General features: G+C 36.4%; 2 pseudogenes; one reads left to right on the top strand and one right to left on the bottom strand.

The window, feature by feature from the left end:
- LOC131758148 (retinoic acid receptor RXR-gamma pseudogene) overlaps nucleotides 1–8,740 on the bottom strand; it is a 52,987-nt pseudogene extending 44,247 nt beyond the window's left edge.
- Nucleotides 8,741–8,818: 78 nt separating this feature from the next.
- The window catches only part of LOC131758149 (speedy protein C-like), a 30,978-nt pseudogene continuing 15,774 nt past the window's right edge, over nucleotides 8,819–24,022 (top strand).

A 24,022-nucleotide genomic window follows, 5' to 3' on the forward strand; every position in this document is an offset into this window, starting at 1 on the left:
GGAGAAAAACCATATGATCATCTCAATAGATGTAGAAAAAAATTTTTCAACAAAATTCAACACCACTTATGACAAAAACCATCCAGAAATTGGGCACACAGGGAACTTATCTCAACATAATAGAGGCCATATATGACAAACCCGCAGCCAACATCGTTCTCAATGGTGAAAAATTGAAACCATTTCCACTAAGATCAGGAACAAAACAAGGTTCCCCACTCTCACCAGTATTATTCAACATCGTACTGGAAGTTTTAGCCATAGCAATCAGAGAAGAAAAAGAAATACAAGGAATCTAAATAGCAAAAGAAGAAGTAAAGCTGTCACTGTTTGCAGATGACATGATACTATACACAGGGAATACTAAAGACTCTACCAGAAAACTATTAGAGTTAATCAATGAACTTGGTAAAGTAGCAGGATACAAAATTAATGCACAGAAATCCCTGGCATTCCTATACACTAATGGTGAAAAAGCTGAAAGAAAAATTAAGGAAACACTCCCATTTACCTTTGCAGGAAAAAGAAAAAAAATACCTAGGAATAAACCTACCTAAGGAGACAAAAGACCTGTATGCTGAAGTCTGTAAGATACTGATGAAAGAAATTAAAGATGATACAAACAGATGGAGAGATATACCATGTTCTTGGATTGGAAGAATCAACACTGTGAAAATGACTATACTACCCAAAGCAATCTACAGATTCAATGCAATCCTTATCAAAGGACCGATGGCATTTTTCACAGAACTAGGACAAAAAATTTCACAGTTTGTATGGAAACACAAAAGACCCTGAATAGTCCAAGCAATCTGGAGAAAGAGAAATGGAGCTGGAGGAATCAGACCTCCAGACCTCAGACTATACTACAAAGCTACAGTAATCAAGACAGTATGGTACTGCCACAAGAACAGAAATATAGATCAAGGGAACAGGATAGAAAGGCCAGAGATAAACCCATGCACATATGGTCACCTTATTTTTGATAAAGGAATCAAGAATATATAATGGAGAAAAGACAGCCTCTTCAGTAAATGGTGCTGGGAAAACTGGACAGCTACATGTTAAAGAATGAAATTAGAACACTCCCTAACACCATACACAAAAATAAACTCAAAATGGGTTAAAGACCTAAATGTAAGGCCAGACACTATCAAACTCTTAGAGGAAAACAGGCAGAACACTCTATGACATAAATCACAGCAAGATCCTTTTTGAACCATCTCCTAGAGAAAAGGAAATAAAAACAAAAGTAAACAAATGGGACCTAATGAAACTTAAAAGCTTTTGCAGAGCAAAGGAAACCATAAACAAGCTGAAAAGACAACCCTCAGAATGGGAGAAAATATTTACAAATGAAGCAACTGACAAAGGATTAATCTCCAAAATGTACAAGCTGCTCATGCAGCTCAATATCAAAAAAACAAACAACCCAATCAGAAAATGGGCAGAAGACCTAAATAGTCACTTCTCCAAAGAATATTTACAATTTGCCAACAAACACATGAAAGAATCCTCAACATCACTAATCATTAGAGAAATGCAAATCAAAACTACAATGAGGTATCACCTCATAGCAGTCAGAATGGCCATCATAACAAATGTACAAACAATTGATCTGGAGAGGGTTTAGAGAAAAGTATACCCTCTTGCACTGTTGGTGGGAATGTAAATTGATACAGTCACTATGGAGAACAGTATGGAGGTTACTTAAAAAACTAAAAATAGAACTACCATATGACCCAGCAATCCCACTACTGGGCATATACCCTGAGTAAACCATAATTCAAAAAGGGTCATGTACCACAATGTTCACTGCAGCACTATTTACAATAGCCAGGACAGGGAAACAACCTAAGTGTCCATCAACAGATGCATGGATAAAGATGTGGTACATATTTACAATGGAATATTACTCAGCCATAAAAAGAAGTGAAATTGAGTTATTTGTAGTGAGGTGGATCAACCTACAGTCTGTCATACAGAGTGAAGTATGTTATAGAGAGAAACAAATACCATATGCTAACACATATATAGAGAATCTAAAAATAAATTAATATGGTTATGAAGAACCTAGAGGCAGGACAGGAGTAAAGATTCAGACGTGGAGAATAGACTTGAGGGCATGGGGAGGGGGAATGGTTAGCTGGGACCAAGTGAGAGAGTGGCTTGGACTTATATATACTACCAAATATAAAATAGATAGCTAGTGGGAAGGAGCCGCATAGCACAGGGAAATCAGCTCAGTGCTTTGTGACCACCTAGAGGGGTGTGATAAGAGAGGGTGTGAGGGAGACACAAGAGGGTGATATCTGTATATGTATAGCTGTTTCACTTTGTTTTAAAGCAGAAACTAACACACTGTTTTAAAGCAATTATATTCCAATAAAGATGTTAAAAAGAAAAGAAAGAAAGAAACCAGTTGCGTGAGCAGTTATTAATATATCAGTGTTTGCATTATATAGGCAGTCTAATGTACATGGTACATTCTTGTAATGAGGCATCTCCCTCATTTATTTGAAAAGCACTATATGGCATACATACAACTGTGAATAAAAAGAAATATTTTTTGATGAAATCTGCTTTGAATATTTTCAGGAACATTAACCTTTAAAACCTGAGGATGTTTTTATCTAAACTTAAAATAAGATCATTAAACAGAGGTAACACTGCCTCCACGCTGAAATGGAGATTTCAGCCCTAAATTCAGTGCTGAACAGAACCTTTTTCCAGTTTGTGGTAAATGCCTTATAAAGTTTTGTAGTACTAATATCAACTCTTATTCAGTGGAAGACAGCTCATTATCATTCGAAGTGGACAATACTAAGTACTATGTATTTTGAGGCCATATTCTTTTACATATTTTAAATTATAAAATATCTTTGACTTCAAATTGAATTCAGTAGTAAAGTTACAAAAATCGGTATAATCATATAAATTCTGTCTTTATCAGCTGTGATGACAAATGCAGTCTGTATGCTAAAGGCTTAAATGGAATTGAACTGAGCTTGATGGCAGTCAGGCAGGGGACTAACAAGAATAAAGTAGCAAGCCCCAAAGAAATTCAAGCCACTTCTAAATCCACAAGCTACTTGTTTGGCTTGCATCAGCATGTGTTTGTAAATTCTAAGCATAACCGTCACAGGCAAATGTTAGTGTTGTCTTAGCTTCTTAGAACAAGGAACAGTAGGAGGTACGGATTAAGGGGAGCTATTGATACACAGGGGTGGGCTGAATACATTTTTAGCAGGCCAAGTACCTATATGTAAACCTAGTGTTTCTGAGAATGGTTTTAAAGCTGCAATATATATATCTATATGTGTGTGTACACACACACACACACACACACACAAAGTTGTTATTTCCTTAGACAATAAGATGGGCTAGTGAGATAGTTCCAGGAGAGGAAGGGGTCAGGGAAAGTCTTTTTTAAAAAAAATTAATTACTTTTTGACAGTAGGTCCTTGTTAGTTACCTATTTTAAATATAGCAGTGTGTACACGTCAATCACAAACTCCCAACCTATCCCTCCCCGCTATCCTTCCCCCTGGTAACCATAAGTTCATTCTCTAAGTATATATATATATATATATATATCAACAGTATTAAACAGAAAAGGGCAAGGATTCAAGATAATTAAAGTGAATGACACACTTTAACAGAATAAACCTGCATCAAAGATTTTTGATGCCGGATATGCTCTTTTTGATGCTGCGTAAGTATACATTAGAATATTTTATTTTTTCTGCAATGAAATAGGTCCCATTAAATAAAACCCAGATATCTTTAAGATTTTCTATTGAAACACCCAAGCTTTACTTTCAATATTCTTCAACACGGTGAGCACATTTCTGAAGCACAGAGAAATAGATTAATGGATACAGACAACTTTAATTAAGCATCAACAATAAATATTTACTGCTCAATTGTACATTTGTGAAGATCAAATGTAAAATGCTTTGAATTTGCTGTTAAAAGACCAAGTTTCAAGTCCAAGATTCATTACTTACAGTTCGTGGGAATTCGGAGAAGTAAATTAAACCCTTCAGATTAAAATTTGGGCATTATAATAAACCTAACATATAGTGGTTGTGAAAATGATATGATCTTCAAGTATTGCCTAAGTCACTAGTAATTGTTTTTATTCAAGGGATTATAAATGTTGAGTAATAAAATCAGGATAAATAAAACATTTGTGATTGAAGATGTTTGTTTATCTGACTTTTTTCTTAAAGTAGGCAAAGTACAGTTAATAAGGAAAACTATTAAAACTATTGTTTGTGTGATGTAGCAAAGAACACAATTTAAGCATGATCTTTTATAGGCAATGGAAAACATGATCTCTTTAAGGGCAGCAGGCAGCAATAAAGCATTAAAGTTAGGAAAATGAAAGTTTTTGATGAACTAGAAGGAAAGTGTCAACTATGAAGAAAAATAAACACTTTCTTGTCTAATTAAAAAATAAAAGTGATAAGTAGTGACAAACTCTATTTTTAAAATAGCCAAAATATAGGACTACAGATTTTGAAAATCACTTCTAATTGTTTAAACTTAGTTGTGATGACAGACATCATAGCTACCACAAAAAAGGGATTTTCTAATAGAATTTTTGTTACATTTTTCTCTCAGCAATAATAATAACAAATATTACCACATAAAGAATGAATGAAGGTATTAAATGAAAACCACTATTCTTTGGAAACTTACTTTACATACCCATTTTTAAAATCACACACCAACTCAATGCAACATTAGCTAATATTTGTAATTATGACAGCAGAAAGAGTCATTAAAACTACTCAATGGTAACCTATATGAGAAAAGATTCTAAAAAAGAATGAATATATGTATAAGTATAACTGAATAACTTTGCTGTACACCTGAAACTAACACAACATTTTAAGTCAACTATACTTCAATAAAATTACCAAAAAAAAAAAAAAAAGACTCTACAATGGAAAAAAAATCTGCTAATTCTCTTCCTGTTAAACTAAGTATGTTTGACCAAGTTCATTGGATGTTTCAGAGAAGGCATTGGCCCACAGATCATATGGCCTGCAGAGATTTTTTAAAAAGGAAATAAACCGTATTATAAATACTTTTGTGACATAAAAAAGTGATTTTGAAAAATTTTTAGGTGTCTTATGCTCATTGCTATCCAAAAATAGAATTGTCTGTCTACTGCTTTTTAAAACAATATTTTAATATGTCTAATTAATAGAACAGAAATTTAATGTTAGAGAATAAAAATATCAAATGTTGAGCTATTAAGGAAAAGGAAAATGTTGAACAATTTAGGGAAAAGAACCAGGATTTTGAGTTCAGCCAACTTGATTCCATTCTTGGTTTTGTCTCTGTTAAAGAAAAAAATTATTCTGACACTTGTTAAAATGGTAAGGCAAACTTTATTCCAGACTATTGTGATAGGTGTCAAGACCATAGCAATAGAGGAGAGAGATTGAGCTCTATCCTGAATGCAATAAGGAAAAGGGAACACAGTAGAGCAGCAGGTTGGTGGTGGCTGTTGGTGGATGGAAAATTACTAAGAGGAGACATTAAGAGTAAGGGGAATTCTTGCTAAAGTGACTAGGGATTTTTGCTGAAGGCAGGCCAAGTTGGTGCATGAGGAATTTGATCAGATATAGAGGGTAGAGGATTCTCTCTAAACTGGATTAACAGGGTTCTCACTAAAATTGGACTATGCAGGCCTAGCAGGACTGGGGCCACAGTTTGGTCTGGTTGAGAAGAGGGCTTAGAGGAGCTAAATAAAGTTTAGTCAAGGAGAGTCTTTTTCATCACATATCAGCTGTGTGACCTTCTTAATTTGCCATAACTTTTTAAGCATCAAATTCCACAGCAGCAAAACTGGGACAATATCGATTTCATGAAGTTGTTATGAGGCAAAGTTTCTTTGGTACTTGTGTTGGCATGCTGGTCCAGCTAGACATACAGCTTTCCCATACCTGGATTCCACAAGTTCTTAGGCTGGATTTGAGTCAAGAGAAGAGAGATTCTTCTGACCACAGCACCTTACTTCCACAAGAATTTCAATGAAACATTTTTATTTAACCCTCCAGCTTTAGCATTTACAGTTGTTAATATTTTCAAAGACAGAAACCCAACATGATATTTTAAACTCCAGAGACTTAGTGTATATGTCACAGTTGCCCAAAGGTAATGGTAACTTAAATTTCAGTTTTCTACTGAATGAGAAAAAGATTAAGATTAAGGTTCCATTAGGAAAAATGTATTGTATTTCATCTCATCTTCATGAGTTTATAAATGATTTGAAACACTAAATGATGGTGAAAGAAGTACAATGTTAGGGAACAAGCAAAGCCTGTCTTACATGAACAATGCCAAGTCTTAACAAAGTAAAATTAAGGGAGAAAGGTGAGCATACAGTCCTTCTGTGTCACCTCCTGGTCACCATTCACTGGAACTCGCATTAGACTCTCCTTTCACCATTGAGGAATCAGTGTGAAAGAACACTCAACGTGCATGTGTGTATATGTTTTCATCCATCTGTCATGTATTATATTTTAAAAAGTCATTTTGTTTTCCGAAAACAAAGTCTGGACTAGATGCTTTGAAGCTGACTTTGTAGAAAATGAAATAAAGACATGTAGGTCTCAAGACATCCCATTTTTTAAGGGTAAAACTCTATATTATTTTACCTTCAAAGAAAGATTTTATTTTATATTACTTTATTCTTACACATAATAGACCAAAAATTAAATTTTATTTAAATGTGTATATCTAGCATTTTAAACAATTTATGGCATTTTGCAAATGAGTGAAAGAATTTATCCATGAGAAGGCAAAGTTTTGAGAATGTTTTTCTTAATTTTATACATCTAACTTTTTCTCATCTAAACCAATTTTTGATACATGAACAATGGTTAGTAAAATACTGGTTTTATGAATTTGAATGTTATTTTATCTATAAGTTATTCTTATCTAAAAGTGGAGCTATCTGTAACACGAATTTTCAACAAAGATTTCCTCAACATTCTCTGTCAGGTTGGGAGAGAGGAAAATTCTAGTAAATAGAGAAATCTTTAAGGTTTATTATTTATATTAATAATAATCCAATATTTCAGCTCAAGTAAAAATGCAACATTTTCTTCTAAATTTCTACAATACTACTCACATTTTCAATAGTTTTTTAAAATATTAATTCTCTAATTCCTGTGAATTTATGAAAGTTAATAACAATGAGACCAATTACTACCTACTGACTACTTACCATGTTCTAGTCACAGTATTGTACTTATGGTATTCATTTTCCCCCCAAATATCTATATGATAGGTAATATTATTTTTATCTTACAGGTGTGGAAATTTCAGCTTACTACACATAAGATACTTACCTGAGACTGCACAATAGCCAGGTGGTGAAGTAAAGATTTTAACAAATGTCTAGGTCATTCTTGAGCTCTCTCTTTCCACTATGTAAAACGGCTTTTATAGCTATAATTTTACAGTTAATTCAGCTTCTGCTGACCAAATTATTAATGGTCTGAGAAAACAACTTATAGTTTTATCCTTGAAAAGTTTTTTTTGTTTGTTTTTGCTTTTTGGTTCTTCTGAGGGGTTAATTATTAACTGAAGCAAGCAAATAGCTTCAGGCAGAAAAGAAAAGAAACTGATATCTTATTCCCAGGATCAAAATAAAAACCCGCACTTTCCCTTTGTCAAAATGTGCTTCAGTACAGCTTTTTAGCTCAAAAATAAAATAATAAATGTCCCGGATAAAATTCTAACCTGAGGTGATTATTCTGGCTAAATAGGACTTTGGGTCCTTGCTTGTGCCTTAAGAAAGGGATCTTAAATTTCTGATGAATGGTTATAGAACATGCAATGATGCCCAGTTAGCAGATAAATGATGCTTTCCAAAGAAACCAATAGCAGAACAGAGAAAGCAATGCATTAAAAAAAAAAAATTCCTAGAGTGGCCAAGATGGTGGAGTAGGAAGACCTTGAGCTCACCTCCTCCCACAGGCACTCTAAAATTACAACTATTTACAGAGAAACTTTTTTTTTTTTTCTTTGCACTACGCGGGCCTCTCACTCTTGTGGCCTCTCCCGTTGCGGAGCACAGGCTCCGGATGCGCAGGCTCAGCGGCCATGGCTCACAGGCCCAGCCGCTCCGCGGCATGTGGGATCTTCCCGGACCGGGGCACGAACCCGTGTCCCCTGCATCGGCAGGCGGACTCTCAACCACTGCGCCACCAGGGAAGCCCTACAGAGCAACTATGTATGAGAAAGGCCAGAAGACTAGCAGAAAAGATCTTCTACTACTAAAGATATAAAGAAGGAACCACAATGATACAGGTAGGAGTGCTGAAGATGAGGTTTACTCAAGACCCATATAGCTGGGTGGGTGACCCACAAATGGGAGGATAATGACAATTTCAGAGAGTTTCCCTAAGGAGCAACAGGTGTCAGCCCTACATCAAGCTCTCCAGCCCAGGGGTCCTGCACCAGGAAGATGAGATCTCAGAACATGTTATAAAGGCCCGTGGAGCTTACTCTCAGGAGACACAGAGGGTTATGGGAAATAGAGATTCTACTGCTAAAGGGTACACACAAAATCTCACACACTCTGGACCCAGAGCAGAAACAGTAATTTAAAAGGAGCCTGGGTGAGACCCACCTGCTGATCTCGGAGAGCCTCCTGTAGAGGCAGGATACAACAGGAGCTCACCATAGGGATATAGACACTGGTAGCATCCATCTTTGGGAGCTCACTCCACCGCAAGGACACTGGTGCTGACAAGCGTCATTTTGGAATCTTCCCTCTATCTTATTAGTGATGGGACCCAGCCCTGCCCACCAGCCTGTTGGCACCAGTATTGGGACGCCTCAGGCCAAGCAGCTAACTGGGTAGGGACACATCTCTACCCAACAGCAGGCCAACTGCCCTAAGACCCTCTGAGCCCACAGACATTTTGGGACATGGTCCTGTCCACCATAAAGCCCTAGGACCCGGCCCTGCATACCAGAGCACCAGCAATAGTCCTGGAACCCCCCAGGGACAACACAGTCAGATGTTCGGACCCACTCCCACCCACCAGCAAGATGACACTAACTTCAGGAACCCCAGGACCCTGCAGCCAGCAGCAACACCTTGGCTATACCTACCAGTGGGCAGGCACTAGCCCTGAGACCATCACAGCCCCTCAGCCTGTCATGTGAGGAAATAGCCCTCCCACCAGCAGAATGACACCAGCCCCAGGACCTCCGGACCCAGTTCCACCAACCAGCTGACCAACACCAGCTCTAGGATACCCTGAGCCTTTCAGCCAGCAGCCCCAGGATCTGCCCAACCCACCAGCAGGCCAACACCAACTTCGGAAACCCCAGGACCCTGCAGCCAGAAACCCTGGGACCTAGATCCATTCACAACTGGCCTGGGACTAGCTCTGGGACACCCTCTGCCTCAGCCCCACCCACCAGCAGGCTGACACTTGTTCTGAGACACCTTGGACACCTCAGCCAGCTGCCCCAGGATCCATTCCCACTCACCAGCAGGCTGATACCAGCTTTGGGACTCCCCAGACTCAGCAGCTAGCCAAGTCAGGAACCAGTCCCACCCACCAGCAGGCTGATATAGATCCAGGGTCTCTGGCCCTGCACTACCCATCCTGGAACCTGGCTACACCCACAAGTAGGCCAGTACTAGCCCCAAGGATCTGCATCCAACTGCTTCATGACCTTACCCAACCCATCTGTTACTGGCTGTCTCCACACGAGTCAGAGCCTGGCAGTCAACCAGACTGGGGGTCAGCCATGCCTATCAGACCACCCATAGTAGTCAGCTTGCTACAACAGAAGGACCCATGCAGTGCATATATGGGATACACCTAGAACATATAGTTCTGGTGATCAGAGAGGAGTGCCCTGATGGGACACATAGGACATCTCCTACAAAAGGTCACTTCTCCAAGGTTGAGAAACTTAACCAGCTTACCAAACACATAGAAATAAAAGCAGCAAATTAGGCAAATTGAGGCGACAGAAGAATACATTCCAAATGAAGGAATACGATAGAACCCAAGATGAAGAATGAAGTATAGGGACTTCCCTGGTGGCTCAGTGGTTAAAAATATGCCTGCCAGGGCTTCCCTGGTGGCGCAGTGGTTGAGAATCCGCCTGCCGATGCAGGAGACACGGGTTCGTGCCCTGGTCCAGGAAGATCCCACATGCCGCAGAGCAGCTAAGCCCGTGAGCCATGGCCGCTAGGCCTGCGCGTCCGGAGCCTGTGCTCCACAACGGGAGAGGCCACAACAGTGAGAGGCCCGCATACCGCAAAAAAAAAAAAAAAAAAAAAAAAAAATGCCTGCCAATGCAGGGGACACAGGTTCGAGCCCCAGCCCAGAAAGATCCTATATGCCCCAGAGCAACAAAGCCTGTGCATCACAACTACTGAGCTTGCACTCTAGAGCCCACAAGCCACAACTACTAAGCCCGTGAGCCACAGCTACTGAAGCCTGTGTGCCTAGAGCCTGTGCTCCACAACAAAAGAAGCCACTGCAATGAGAAGCCCACACACCACAATGAAGAGTAGCCCCCTCGGGCTTCCCTGGTGGTGCAGTGGTTGAGAGTCTGCCTGCTGATGCAGGGGACACGGGTTCGTGCCCCTGTCTGGGAAGATCCCACATGCCACTGAGTGGCTGGGCCCATGAGCCATGGCCGCTGAGCCTGCGCATCCAGAGCCTGTGCTCCGCAATGGGAGAGGCCACTGCAGTGAGAGGCTCACGTACCACAAAAAAAAAAAAAAAAAAAAAGAAGAGTAGCCCCCTCTCACTGCAACTAAAAAGAAAGCCCTCACTCAGCAATGAAGCCCCAATGCAGCCATAAATAAATAAATAAATAAATAAATATATATATTTTAAAAAAAGAATGAAGTACAGATAAGCAGTCTACCTGATAAAGAGCTGAAGGTAATGATCATAAAGATGCTTCAAAGAACTCAGGAGAAGAATGGATGAACAGAGTGAAAAATTAGAAGTTTTAACCAAGAGTTAAAAATATAAAGAAGAGCCAAATATATATATGAAGAATATGATAAGATTATGTAGATTAGATGATGTAGAGGAATGGATCAGAGATCTGGAAGCCAGAATAGTGGAAATCACTGAAGCTGAACAGAAAAAGCAAAAAGCATAAAAATAAATAAGGACAGTTTAAAAGACCTCTGAGGAAAGATCCAGCATAGTAACATTCATATTATAGGGATCCTAGAAGGAGAAGAGAGAGAGAAAGGGGCAGAGAACATATTTAAAGATATAATATCTGAAAACTTCCTTAAACAAATATCCAAGTCTGGGAAGCACAGAGACACAAACAAGATCAACCCAAAGAGGACCACATCAAGACACACTGTAATTAAAATGGCAAAAATTAAAAATAAAGAGAGAGGGACTTCCCTGGTGGTGCAGTGGTTAAGAATCTGCCTGCCAATGTAGGGGACATGGATTTGAACCCAGACCCAGGAAGATCCCACATGCCGCAGAGCAACCAAGCCCATGTGCCACAATTACTGAGCCCATGTGCCACAAATGAAGCCTGTAAGCCTAGAGCCCGTATTTCACAACAAGAGAAGTCACTGCAATGAGAAACCCATGCACTACAACAAAGACCCAATGCAGCCAAAAATAAATTAATTAATTTGAAAAAAATAAATAAAGAGAGAATATTAATAGCAGAAAGGGAAAAGCGAAAAAGTTACCTACAAGGGAACTCCCATAAGGCTATAAGCTGACTCTTCTACAGAAACTCTGCAGGCCAGAAGGAGTGGAATCATATATTTAAAGTGATGAAAGGGAAAAACCTACAACCAAGAATATTCTATCCAGCAAGAATTTCATTCAAATTTGATGGAGAGATTAAAAGTTTTAGAAACAAGAAAAGCTAAAAGAGTTCACCAAACCAGCTTTACAAGAAATGTTAAAGGGACTTCTTTAAGCAAAAAAGAAAAGGTCACCACTAGAAACATGAAAAGGAAAAAGTTTATTGGGAATGGCAAATATACAGTAAAAGTAGTAAATCAACCATGTACGAAGCTAGTAGGAAGATTAAAGACAAAAGTAGTAAAATCTATAACTGCAATAAGTAGTTAAGGGATACACAAAAGAAAGACATATAAAATATGATGTCAAAAACAGTAACTGTGGGGGGGAGGTGAGTAAAAATACATGGTTCTTAAAATGCGTTTGAAAGTAAATAATCATATATATATATACACACACACACATATATATAAATTGCTATATATAAACCTCATGGTAACTACAAACAAAAAATGTATAATAGATACATACACAAAAAAAGACAAAGGAATCCAAACATAATACTAAAGATATTCATCAAATCACAAGGAAAGAAGACAAAAAAAAAAGAAAAAAGGAACAGAAAAGAACTAAAAAATCAACCCCAAACAATAAAATGGCAATAAGTTTACACCTATCAATAATTACTTTAAATGTAAATGGACTAAATGCCTCAGTCAAAAGATATAGAGTGCCTGAGTGGATATAAAAGCAAGGACCATTTATATGCTGTCTACAAGAGACTCATTTTAGATCTAAAGACACTGAAAGTGAGGGTATGAAAAAAGGGTCACTGATTAAATCAAAGAAGAAATTTAAAAATACCTTGAGACAAATGAAAACAATTAAACAACAATCCAAAATCTATGGGATGCAGCAAAAAATGTTCTAAGACAGAAGTTGTTATTGAAACAAGCCCACCTCAGGAAACAAGAAAATCACAAATGAACAACTTAACCTTACTAAGGAACTAGAAAAAGAAGAACAAAAAAAACCCAGTGAGTAGAAGTAAAGAAATCATAAAGATCAGAACAGAATTTTTTTTAAAAGGGACTAAAAAGCAATAGAAAAGATCAATGAAACTAAGGGATGGTTCTTTGAAAAGGTAAACAAAATTGGTAAACCTTTCACCAGACTCATCAAGAAAAAAATGAGAGAGGGCCCAAATCAATAAAATCACCAATGAAAAATAAGTTATGACTGACACCACAGAAATACAAAGAATTATGAGATTACTATGAACGATTATATATCAATAAAATGGACAACCTAGAAGAAATGGACAAATTCCTAGAAATGTACAATCTCCCAAAGACTGAACCAGGAAGAAAAAGAAAATATGAAGAGACCAACACCATAATAAAATTGAATCAGTAATTTTAAAAAAAGAAAAACTCCCAACAAAAAAATCCAGGACCAGACAGTTTCACAATTGAATTCTATCAACATTTAAAGAGTTGTTAACACCTATCCTTCTCAAACTATTCCAGAAAATTGCAGAGGAAGGAACACTTCTGAATTAATTCCATGAGACCAGCATCACCTTGATAACAAAACCGGACAAAGACACCACAAAAAAGAAAATTATAGGCCAATATCACTGATGAGCATAGAAGCAAAAATCCTCAACAAAATACTAGCAAACTGAATTCAGCAATACATAGAAGGAATTATGCACCAGGATCAGCTGAGGCTTATCCCAGGATGCAAGGATGGTTCAATATCTGTAAATCAATCACATTTACTAACTGAAAAATAAAAATCATATGATCATCTCAACAGATGCAGAAAAAGATTTTGGCAATATGCAATATCTATTTATAAAAACTCTCCATGAAGTGGATATAGAGGGAATATACCTCAACATCATAAAGACCATATATGACAGGCCCACAGCTAATATCACTCTCAATAGTGAAATGCTAAAAGCACTTTCTCTAATATCAGGAACAAGAGAAGGATATCCAGTTTTGCCACTTTTATTCAATGTAGTATTGGAAGTTCTAGCCATGGTAATTAGACAAGAAAAAAAATAAAATAAAAGGAATTCACATTACATGGAAAGAAGTAAAACTGTAACTATTTGTAAATGACATTTCTATATACAGAAAATCCTAAAGATACCACCAAAAACTATTTGAACTTTATCAATGAACTTGGTAAATTTGCAGGATACACTGTTAATATATAGAAATCTGTTGCATTTCTATACACTAACGATGAGCTATCAGAAGTTAAGAAAAGAATATAATCTAATTGAAAAGAATTAAATACCTAGGAATAAATCTAATCAAGGAGTTAAAGACCTGTACCCAGAAAACTACAAGACACTGATGAAAGAAACTGAAGACAACACAAACACATGGCAAGTTATACTGTGTTCATGCATTGGAGGAATTAATATTGTTAATATGACCATACTATCCAAGGCAAGCTACAAATTTAATGCAATCCCAATCAAAATGCCAACAGCGGGCTTCCCTGGTGGCGCAGTGGTTGAAAGTCCGTCTGCCGATGCAGGGGACACAGGTTCATGCCCCGGTCCGGGAAGATCCCACATGCCACAGAGTGGCTGGGCCCGATAGCCATGGCTGCTGAGCCTGCACGTCCGGAGCCTGCGCTCCACAACAGGAGAGGCCATGGCAGTGAGAGACCTGCATAACACACACACACAAAAATGCCAACAGCATTTTTCACAGAACTAGGATAATTGTAAAATTTGTATGGAAACAAAAATCCCAAATAACCAAACCAATCTTGAGAAAGAAGAACAAAGCTGGAGGTGTCAGGCTCCCTTGTTTCAAACTATACTATAAAGCTACTGTAATCAAAACAGTATGGTATTGGTACAAAAACAGACACATAGATCAATGGGAAAGAACAGAGAGCCTAGAATTGAATCCACACTTATATGGACAATTAAATCTACAACAAAAGAGGAAATAATGTACAATGGGGAAAAGATAATCTCTTTAATAAATGGTGTTGGAAAAACTGGACAGCTGCATGCAAAAGAATCAAACTGGACTACTCTCTCACACCATGCACAAAAATAAATATATAATGGATTAAAGAATTAAATGTAAAGCCTGAAACCATAAAACTTCTGGAATAAAATATAGGCAGTAAGCTCTCTGACATCAGTCTTAGTAATATTGTTTTGGATATGTCTCCTCAGGCAAGGGAAACAGAAGCAAAAATAAACAAATGGGACTATAACAAACTACAAAATTTTTTCACAGCAAAGGAAGCTATCATGAAATGAAAAGGCCACATACTGAATGGGAGAATATATCTGCAAACAATATTTCCAATAAAGGGTTACTATCCAAAATATACAATAAACTCATACAACTCAACGTCCAAAAAAACAAACAGCCCAATTTAAAAATGGGCAGAGGACTTGAACAGACATTTTTCTGAAGAAAATATACAGATAGCCAATAAACACATGAAAAGATGCTCAACACCACTAGTCATCAGGGAAATGCAAATCAAAACCACGAGTTTCAAGTAGACAATAAATAACAAGTGTTGGCAAGGACGTGGAGAAAAGGGAATGCTTATGCACTGTTGGTGGGAATGTATCCTGGTGCAATCACTATGGAAAACAGTATGGAAGATCCTCAAAAAATTTAGAATAGACTTACCATAGCAATTCCATGCCCAGTATTTATCCAAAGAAAATGAAAACGTCAATTTGAAACACATTTGTGTTCATAGTAGCATTACTTACAATAGCCAGATATAAAAACAACCTAAGTGTCCATCAATAGATGAATGAATAAAGAAGGTGTGGTACATATATACAATGGAATATAACTCAGTTGTAACAAGAATGAAATCTTGGCATTTGCGACAACATTGATGGACCTAGAGAATATTATGCTAAGTAAAATAAGTCATACAGAGAAAGACAGCTACTGAATGATTTATCTTATATATGGAATCTAAAAAAACAAATGAACAAACATAACTAAACAGAAATAGAGTTATAGATTCAGAGAATGAACAGGTGGTTGCCTGAGGGTGGGGGGGGCATATGAGGGGAGAAAACAAATAGGTGAGGGAGATTAAGAGGTACAAACTTCCAGTTACAAATGAGTCACGAATATGAAATGTACAGTGTAGGGAAAATAGTCAATAACTATGCAATATCCTTGTATGGTGACATACCCTAACTAGACTTATTTTGGTAATCATTTTGAAATGTAAAGAAATATCGAATCACTATAGTGTATACCAGGAACTAACATACTTCAAAAAGAAACGAACAAACAAACTCATAGCAAAAGAGATCTGATTTGTGGCTACCAGAGGTGGGGGAAGGAGGGGGAATTGGCAGAAGGCAGTCAAAATGTACAAACTTCCAATTATAAGATACATAAGTACTAGAGAAATATTGTACAACATGACAAATATAATTAACACTGCTGTATGTTATATATGAATGTTGTTAAGACAGGAAATCCAGTGTCTTATCACAAAGAACATTTTTAAAAATATTTCTTTAATTTTGAATCTATATGAGATGATGGACATTCACTAATCTCACTGTGATAATCATTTCATAATGTATGTAAGTCAAATCATGCTGTACAATTTAAACTTATACAATGTTGTATATCAATTATATCTCAAAAAAAGCAGAAAAATAATAAAAATTTTAAAAAATGATTCCCATCACCTACATATGGTAGCCTATACAATCTATGTTCCACACAAGGCCAAGGCTCAAATGTGTGCGTTCCATGAAGGATTGCTGTTTGTTTTAGTCAGTGCTGTATCCCTAGAACTTTAGTAGCTTCCCAGTAAACATTTGTATAATAAATGGTTTATTATTCATTTGCAGCAGCAATTTAAGGATGGAAGTACTGGGAGAGGGAGAGAGAACTATACATTTTTTTCTGGTTTTCAACAATCAGTTGTATTATAGAGAGATTTTATTTTAAAATTTTATTTTAATAGTCTGAAAAGCAATGAAATTGAGACCATGAACAGCTTATGTAAATCAGTCTACTACGGATACTATTGGCATTTAGGTCCCTGGGCTTTCTGCTGGAAGCATTCTAAAACAAACATGAGAATTAGTGACATGGAAGACAGGAGATCCCAGATGCAGGGCTCATATCTAACTCAGCATTGTATTTCCAGTCCCTTCCACCTCGATTAGTCACAGATTTGAAATACAAAACTTCAGTTCAGAAAAATTGGGGAAGGTCAGTGGAAGAGACAACTGAGCTTAGCATCAAGCTTTGACAGAAAAACAGCTCCTGTCCCAATTCCTGGGAGGACATGATATAAACTCACAGAAAAGTAAGTAAGCCTGAAAGAACAAGGTTACCTTGTGAGACCAAAAGAACATGAATCAATTAGGGTATCCAATAGCAACCAAAAAAAATGACAGTTCTTTCTACTTGGGGTGGGAAAATTTTTACTAACAGCTATTATAGAATGACTCTATGTTCCAGGTGCTCGGTATCCATTATTTCTAATCTACCAGCAAACTTCCAAGGTCACATCCTTTTTATATAAGAGGAAACTAAAACCTAGTAGGCCAAGTAACATTCCCATAGCCATACAGAGATGGGATTAAAAATCTATGCCTGTCTGGTGCTTTACATTATACCATGATGCCTGTGAAATATGTAACTCTTAGTGGAAACAATCCTAGTTTATTGATTGCCCCAGATACTGGAGGGCATCTGCCCATTGCTGAAAGGAGTCTTACAGTGCAAAGACTACTTAGATTTTTGACATTGCCCTTTCATTCAATAAATAGTTTTCTAAGCATTCTATAACTGTGATCGGCATATTTCCTTAAATAAGTTGCCCTTGATACTGAGAGAGAAAAAGAAGTTAGAAGGCATTCCGGCATCACAAGCAGCCACTTGTGAAGACTGGTGGAATTAGAACTTCAATAGAGTAGTAAATAAAATAAAATAAAATAAAATAAATAATTAAAAGCCATTGATTTAAGTTGGGTACTTGATTTTTTTTCCTTAGGTCTGAGTTAGCCTGTGGCAATCTAAGGTTACATTAAATAGAGTCATCAACTCTCTTTTCTTGATTCTCTTTTTTCTGACTCTACAAATTCTATTGCATAAATCTCACTAAAGGAAATATGAAAAACCTCCAGGCTTTGAAAAATGCCATTCAAGTATGCAATAAAGCATTTAATAAAGACCAGATGTAGATGCCACGGTTTAAATCACTACCAATGATGCATAACTCAAACATGAGGAATGGTATAAAAGGAAAAAACAAGGACATTGTGTTTTAAATCTATTTCAAAGAAAAGCACTGGAAACTAGTTGATTAGTCCCTGCAGTAGAGTTAAAATAACTCAGGATTTTATCCTACTCTTTTCCGAATGACTGAAAATTTGTCTTAGGATTTTACTTTTGTTTCCAATTTATCTACCTTTCTTCCAAGAACATCTAAGTAATGTGTAGGCGTAGAAGAAAATGAGCATATATCCTTATGCAGCCATATGATTTAAGAAAACCAATTATTTAGCAAAAATTACATGTTGCGGGCTTCCCTGGTGGCGCAGTGGTTGAGAGTCCGCCTGCCGATGCAGGGGACACGGGTTCGTGCCCCGGTCCGGGAAGATCCCACATATCGCGGAGTGGCTGGGCCCGTGAGCCATGGCCGCTGGGCCTGCGCGTCCGGAGCCTGTGCTCCGCAACGGGAGAGGCCACAGCAGTGAGAGGCCCACGTACCACAAAAAAAGGAAAAAAAAAAAAAAAAATTACATGTTGCTTCATTCTTCTTCCAAACACTAGCTCACTAATTTGTAACAATAATAATATATAGAAGAAATATAAATTAATTATTTACTGCTGCTTGACTTCTTATCGGGAACAAAATTCAAATGTAGGCTCTCTTAAAATATTGATACAATTACATAGTAATGTTTTGGAATTGGGTAAGACTTGTGTTTTAAGTTTATATATGAGTTAGCATAATACAGTCCATTCTTTACAATGTTACTCTAGATCATGAATAATCTTAACCATGAGAAAGATAAGTGAAAGAGCTCATTATCCCCTAATCGCTTGGAATTTTCAGAGTACACTGAGAATATCACTGGTATGAACCTTATCTTCTCATTGTACCTTCCAACTAGAAAAGATACTCAAAGGAGAATCTCTCTCATGAGAGATTTTACCATAAAGATTGATCTTGGGAATAATCAGTTCAACTTTTAGTAGCCTCACTGGCTGGGAGACAGTTCATTGAGGCTTACCTGTCACAAGCACATCAAACTGTTCTGTGAAATAAATTTAAAAGTGCATTATGGGGGCTTCCCTGGTGGCGCAGTGGTTGAGAATCCGCCTGCCGATGCAGGGGACATGGGTTCGTGCCCCGGTCTGGGAAGATCCCACATGCCGCGGAGCGGCTGGGCCCGTGAGCCATGGCCGCTGAGCCTGCGCATCCGGAGCCTGTGCTCTGCAACGGGAGGGGCCACAACAGTGAGAGGCCCGCGTAAAGTGCATTATGAGAGGTATAAAGATTAATAATATGCTCAAACCATTTTTTCAAATACAGAATGATATATATCAAAAATATATTTAATTTGTAAAATAGGAAACCAGTAAATGAAAAAGCTGGTTGAAACAGCATTTTGAGAAACTAGGTATTTTGGGGAACTAGAAAACTAGGAAAGACACAAAACTGATTAATACTTGCAGAGAATTAAAAATATAACATCTGGGACTTTTTTCTAATGGACAGAAATTATTTGAAACTCTACTGGACAAGATCTAGGTCTTTAATCAGTAATAACCCGTAAGGTAAACAGAGGTACCTTCCTGGCTTAGAGCAGGGGTTACATGCTCATAATCATCAATTAGAATTTTCCTTTTAGGTCAAGATTTGAAAGAATCCTCCTTGGGAGCACAAGAGAAGATGGATCTCCCAAGTGAGTTTTCAGCTCCAAGAAACTTGTTTTCAGCTTTATAAAAGAGAGGGATAGAATACCATTGTTGCAAAAAATTTGAATGAAACCCAAAGGTATAGCTATTATTTTGCCCCCCAGTTTCAGTGACTTTCCTTACATACTGACAATTTTTAAAAGATACAGGTCAAAAACAAACAAAAACCCGCTGTGTACTAAGAATTTGTCATAAAAGATCCTTCAAAAACTCTTTTATGAAAAAGTTTTACAACAATATTTCAGAGAACCATAGGATCAACCTGAGTGACCCAGAAGTCTTATAGGAAACTATGCTTTTATGAGTTTAGTAATTTTGTTCGGTATTTAAGTATGACACAGCAAGTAATTTTCAAATGAGAGAACACCTTACCATATGTATTTTCTAAAAAAAATATATTTGGAGTGGGGAAATGTTTAAAATATCTGCTACTGAAAATAACCAAAGAGATTTGAATACAAAACAGGAAACAATGTGTATCTTTTAAACATCCAATTATATTATAAAGACAAGTGGAAATTTCAGTTAATGAAAAAATAATGAGAAATAATAAATACATGAGGATTTCAATACAGTTCAGAAAAGAGTTAATGTTCCACTCATGTTCTTTATGCAGGTGATACATTGCTAAACAACCATCTGTCTTTTGATAAAATACACTTGTTCTAGGAGTACAGAAAGACACATGGGTTCACTTTATCTCTCAGTTCCAAGGCCACTATACAGGTGCAGATTCATTTAATTTAATCTGATGGCAAAGTGACATTTTACTAATTATCTGTTCATCTTGTTTGTAATTAAGAAAAAACAGTGTGTGTGTGTGTGTGTGTGTGTACATATGTGTGTCCATTCCAAAACTTTTGGAAAACTGCAATGAAAAATTTGAAATTGTGCCAGTAAAACAAACAAAAAGATTATATAGATCTCAATGTAATAAAAACGTTACTAATACTAAAACTTGTAATAATATCAAAATATATCTATCAAAATGTATTCCTATTTTCAACAATACTCCAAATTCATGGTTACAACACACTCTTTGATAGTTTCAATGAGAGATTTGATTTGATTTTCATTTTTAAATGGTTTTTTCCTCAAAGAAGTTTCCTTCCCATATTATCTACATATACTCTTCTCCTCTTTGAAACCTAGAGATAACAAGGAACATTTTATGTGTTTTAACTAATTTGCCCAGTGGACATATTAGACAAACATAAATCACCACATTCAAATAAAGAACTCTTGAAAGTAGAAATATATACAAAGCTTGGGTACAGTTACCCTATACGTTTGAAGTTTTCCTTTGCCTGATTAAGTTCTCTTTTGGTAAGGTGTTGAATCATACCCAGAGACATTCCTAAATAAATCCAAAGGTATTATATGTAATTATTTAGACTTTATCAGAGAAAATTGAAAAGTGATATGTAATAGTATCCAAATATAAAAAGTAATTACACAAATCAGATGATGTCTAGCTATTCTTTTCCATCAATAAAAGAAAGTTTTCTACAAGACACTCAGAATGAATGAGAGATAAGAATGTTTACATTTATAAATAGCAGGCAAGGAGAAAGTATAACTCATTTCTTTATTTACCTGTTTATTGTGTGCCCACCTGAGAGAATCTCAAGTAGTCAAAACATGAAAACCATACAATGAACTTTCTAAAACAAAGATCTAAATTTCCTATTGAATCCTCATCTCAGAGTGTACATATTTTGAGGACTCCTTACAATGATCCCGCCAGGAATGATAATCATTTGTGCAGTATGTGCTTGGCACATCATTTTGTTACAGTGACACAGGATGTGTAAAACATAATCTTGCCTTCTGGAAGCTCACTGTGTAGCAGGAAAGATAACCATACAAGAAATGCAACAGGAAAAGAGCTAGGTATAAGTAAAAATAGATGGTCACACAGAGGTGAGAATGATTAATTTTGTCCAAGTCTGTCAGAAAAAGAGTTTTTAGAAGGGAATCCAGGAAAAAATGAGTAGGAATTTTTCCAGGTAATAATAAAATGGTAGCAAATACCATATATAGGCAATATTAGGCAATACCCTAAAGGTTTTTCAAGTATTAATTCTACTGATCCTTACAATAACCCATGATATAGACACTATTCTTTTCCTTAGTTTACAGTGAAGACACTGAGGCACAAAGGAGTGAGGCACAGGTCACACAACTTGAAAGTGGCTGTGAGAAGCCTGGAATTCTGGTTGTTTAAGTGCAGCGCTAAGTTCTTAGCCCCTACACTACACTATTCTTTCAAAGGTGAGAATGGTAATAGAAATAAAAGTAACAAAATATACAAAAGAATGTTTAGAGTACTGTAAGCATAGATATATCCCTTTTTAAAAAGGGGGGCATGTGAAAAAACACTATTTGCGATGACTCATGACATTTTGTTTTATCAAAGGTTTATTTTATGTAGATGAAAATAGAATAATTGTGGCATATTCTAGCAACTTTTCACTGATATGCCAATTTATACAACAAAATACCAATTTCCATGTGTAACTTAATTTTAGAAATCTATTCTCCACAAGTTTGACCCTGTTGCTGTCTTGAAAGATAATTTATCATTCTCTGTCTGTGAGATTACTGAAGTCTGAGATTTTCGGCTTCTAAGAAGAGGTACCAAACTTGTTTCAAGAGAAGTGAATGACATTTATATTGCTCAGGAAAGAGCTACTCAGTTACCCTGACAATTAATCATGAAGTAAAAAGGAGTAGACACTTTTAAAAAGAGAATAAGAGGGAATATGTGAAATGGGTCATGAAGATTGATACTCCCTCGTTTATTAGGTAAGCATTTCTTCCTAGCTCTTGCTTTAGGTAAAGTTAAAATTTTTACTAGACATCACTGTGATTTTTAATTGCTTGCTTTTTTCATAATTATACTCACCTAACAGAATAATTTGGCCTCCTAGTACGTACCTGTGAAAGGTTTTAAAGTCCCTGTCAGGTTCACTGATTTGGAACTTCAAATAAAAGTGGGAGAAGTTGGGTCTAACTTTTTAGTCATATCTGCCCATGCTCTCTTTGCCTTTCATCTCTTCTTATTTTTTTGAAATATATTTTTCACTCCTCAGGAACATCTTAACTTTATTATTCAGTTAAACACATATATTGGGCTGGCCAAAAAGTTTGTTTGGGTTTTTCCATAACATGTTACAGAAAACCAGAATGAACTTTTTGGCCAACCCAATATAAAGTCACCCCTTTCTTAAAGCTTTGCCTCTCTGGTCTAATCTTCTTTAACCTTCTCATGAAAATTAATAACATATAGATTATGTGACATATTTTGACCATTATTGATAATAGTATTAACTCTCTTATTATATGTTCAATTATATGTTAAGACATGTCTCCTCAACTAGATTACATATTCAGCAAGAGCAAAATTCATGTTATATATAACACCTAAAATGATGAAGATAGTAAATTCTATAACTGATTGATTAATAATGTGATTCACTGAGGCATTGATGTAAGTTATCTAAATGGAAATAATGAGTTTACTTGAATTCCAAGAACTAACAGGAAAAATTAGTTCATTGTAAATATGTTACTTTTTCAGCTCTACTTATGATAAAGTTTAATCAAAGTCATTTTCCAGGAAAATCTTTCAAGTTGCAGGGTTCATTTTTTTTTTTTTTTTTCCCACCAATAACATCTAGCTGAAGAGGATAAAACAGTTTTAATTCTGGGGAAAGAAATGGGAAATTTGAACTTTATAAAAATAATAGCAAAAAAATGAAAACAGTACATCTTTGTTGTAAGCTGTATCTTTGAATCATCTTGTTATATTTCTCCCTATAGAAAGAAATTCCCAGGTGTCTGCTTAAACAAATATGAGATGAAAGGAAACGCAAATTCAGTTATTTCAGCTGCTTATTTAATAAACTGAAATTAGCATGAAGGAAATGTTCAGGAACAGGTATAATTGGAAACAAAAGATGTGTTTTTATATATTGAGTTGCCATGTTGTAATCACAGAAATAATCACAATGTCTAAGTAAGTCATATATTTTTAGATCATTAAAATTATGTATGTTTACCCATTGGTGTTGATGTGAACACAGCAATAAAATATAGGCACTTCAGTAACTGTAGTCTTTTCTCCCAGAGGTGGTATTTTTAAAATATAGATATTTTTTACAAAGTCACCTTGCTTCCCATCAGACTATATTCTTCTATGAACATTCCTCCCACCATGATATGTAGCAAGAAATCTCACCA

Source organism: Kogia breviceps, chromosome 6 (genome assembly GCF_026419965.1).
Source record: "Kogia breviceps isolate mKogBre1 chromosome 6, mKogBre1 haplotype 1, whole genome shotgun sequence".
Lineage (NCBI taxonomy): Eukaryota > Metazoa > Chordata > Mammalia > Artiodactyla > Physeteridae > Kogia > Kogia breviceps.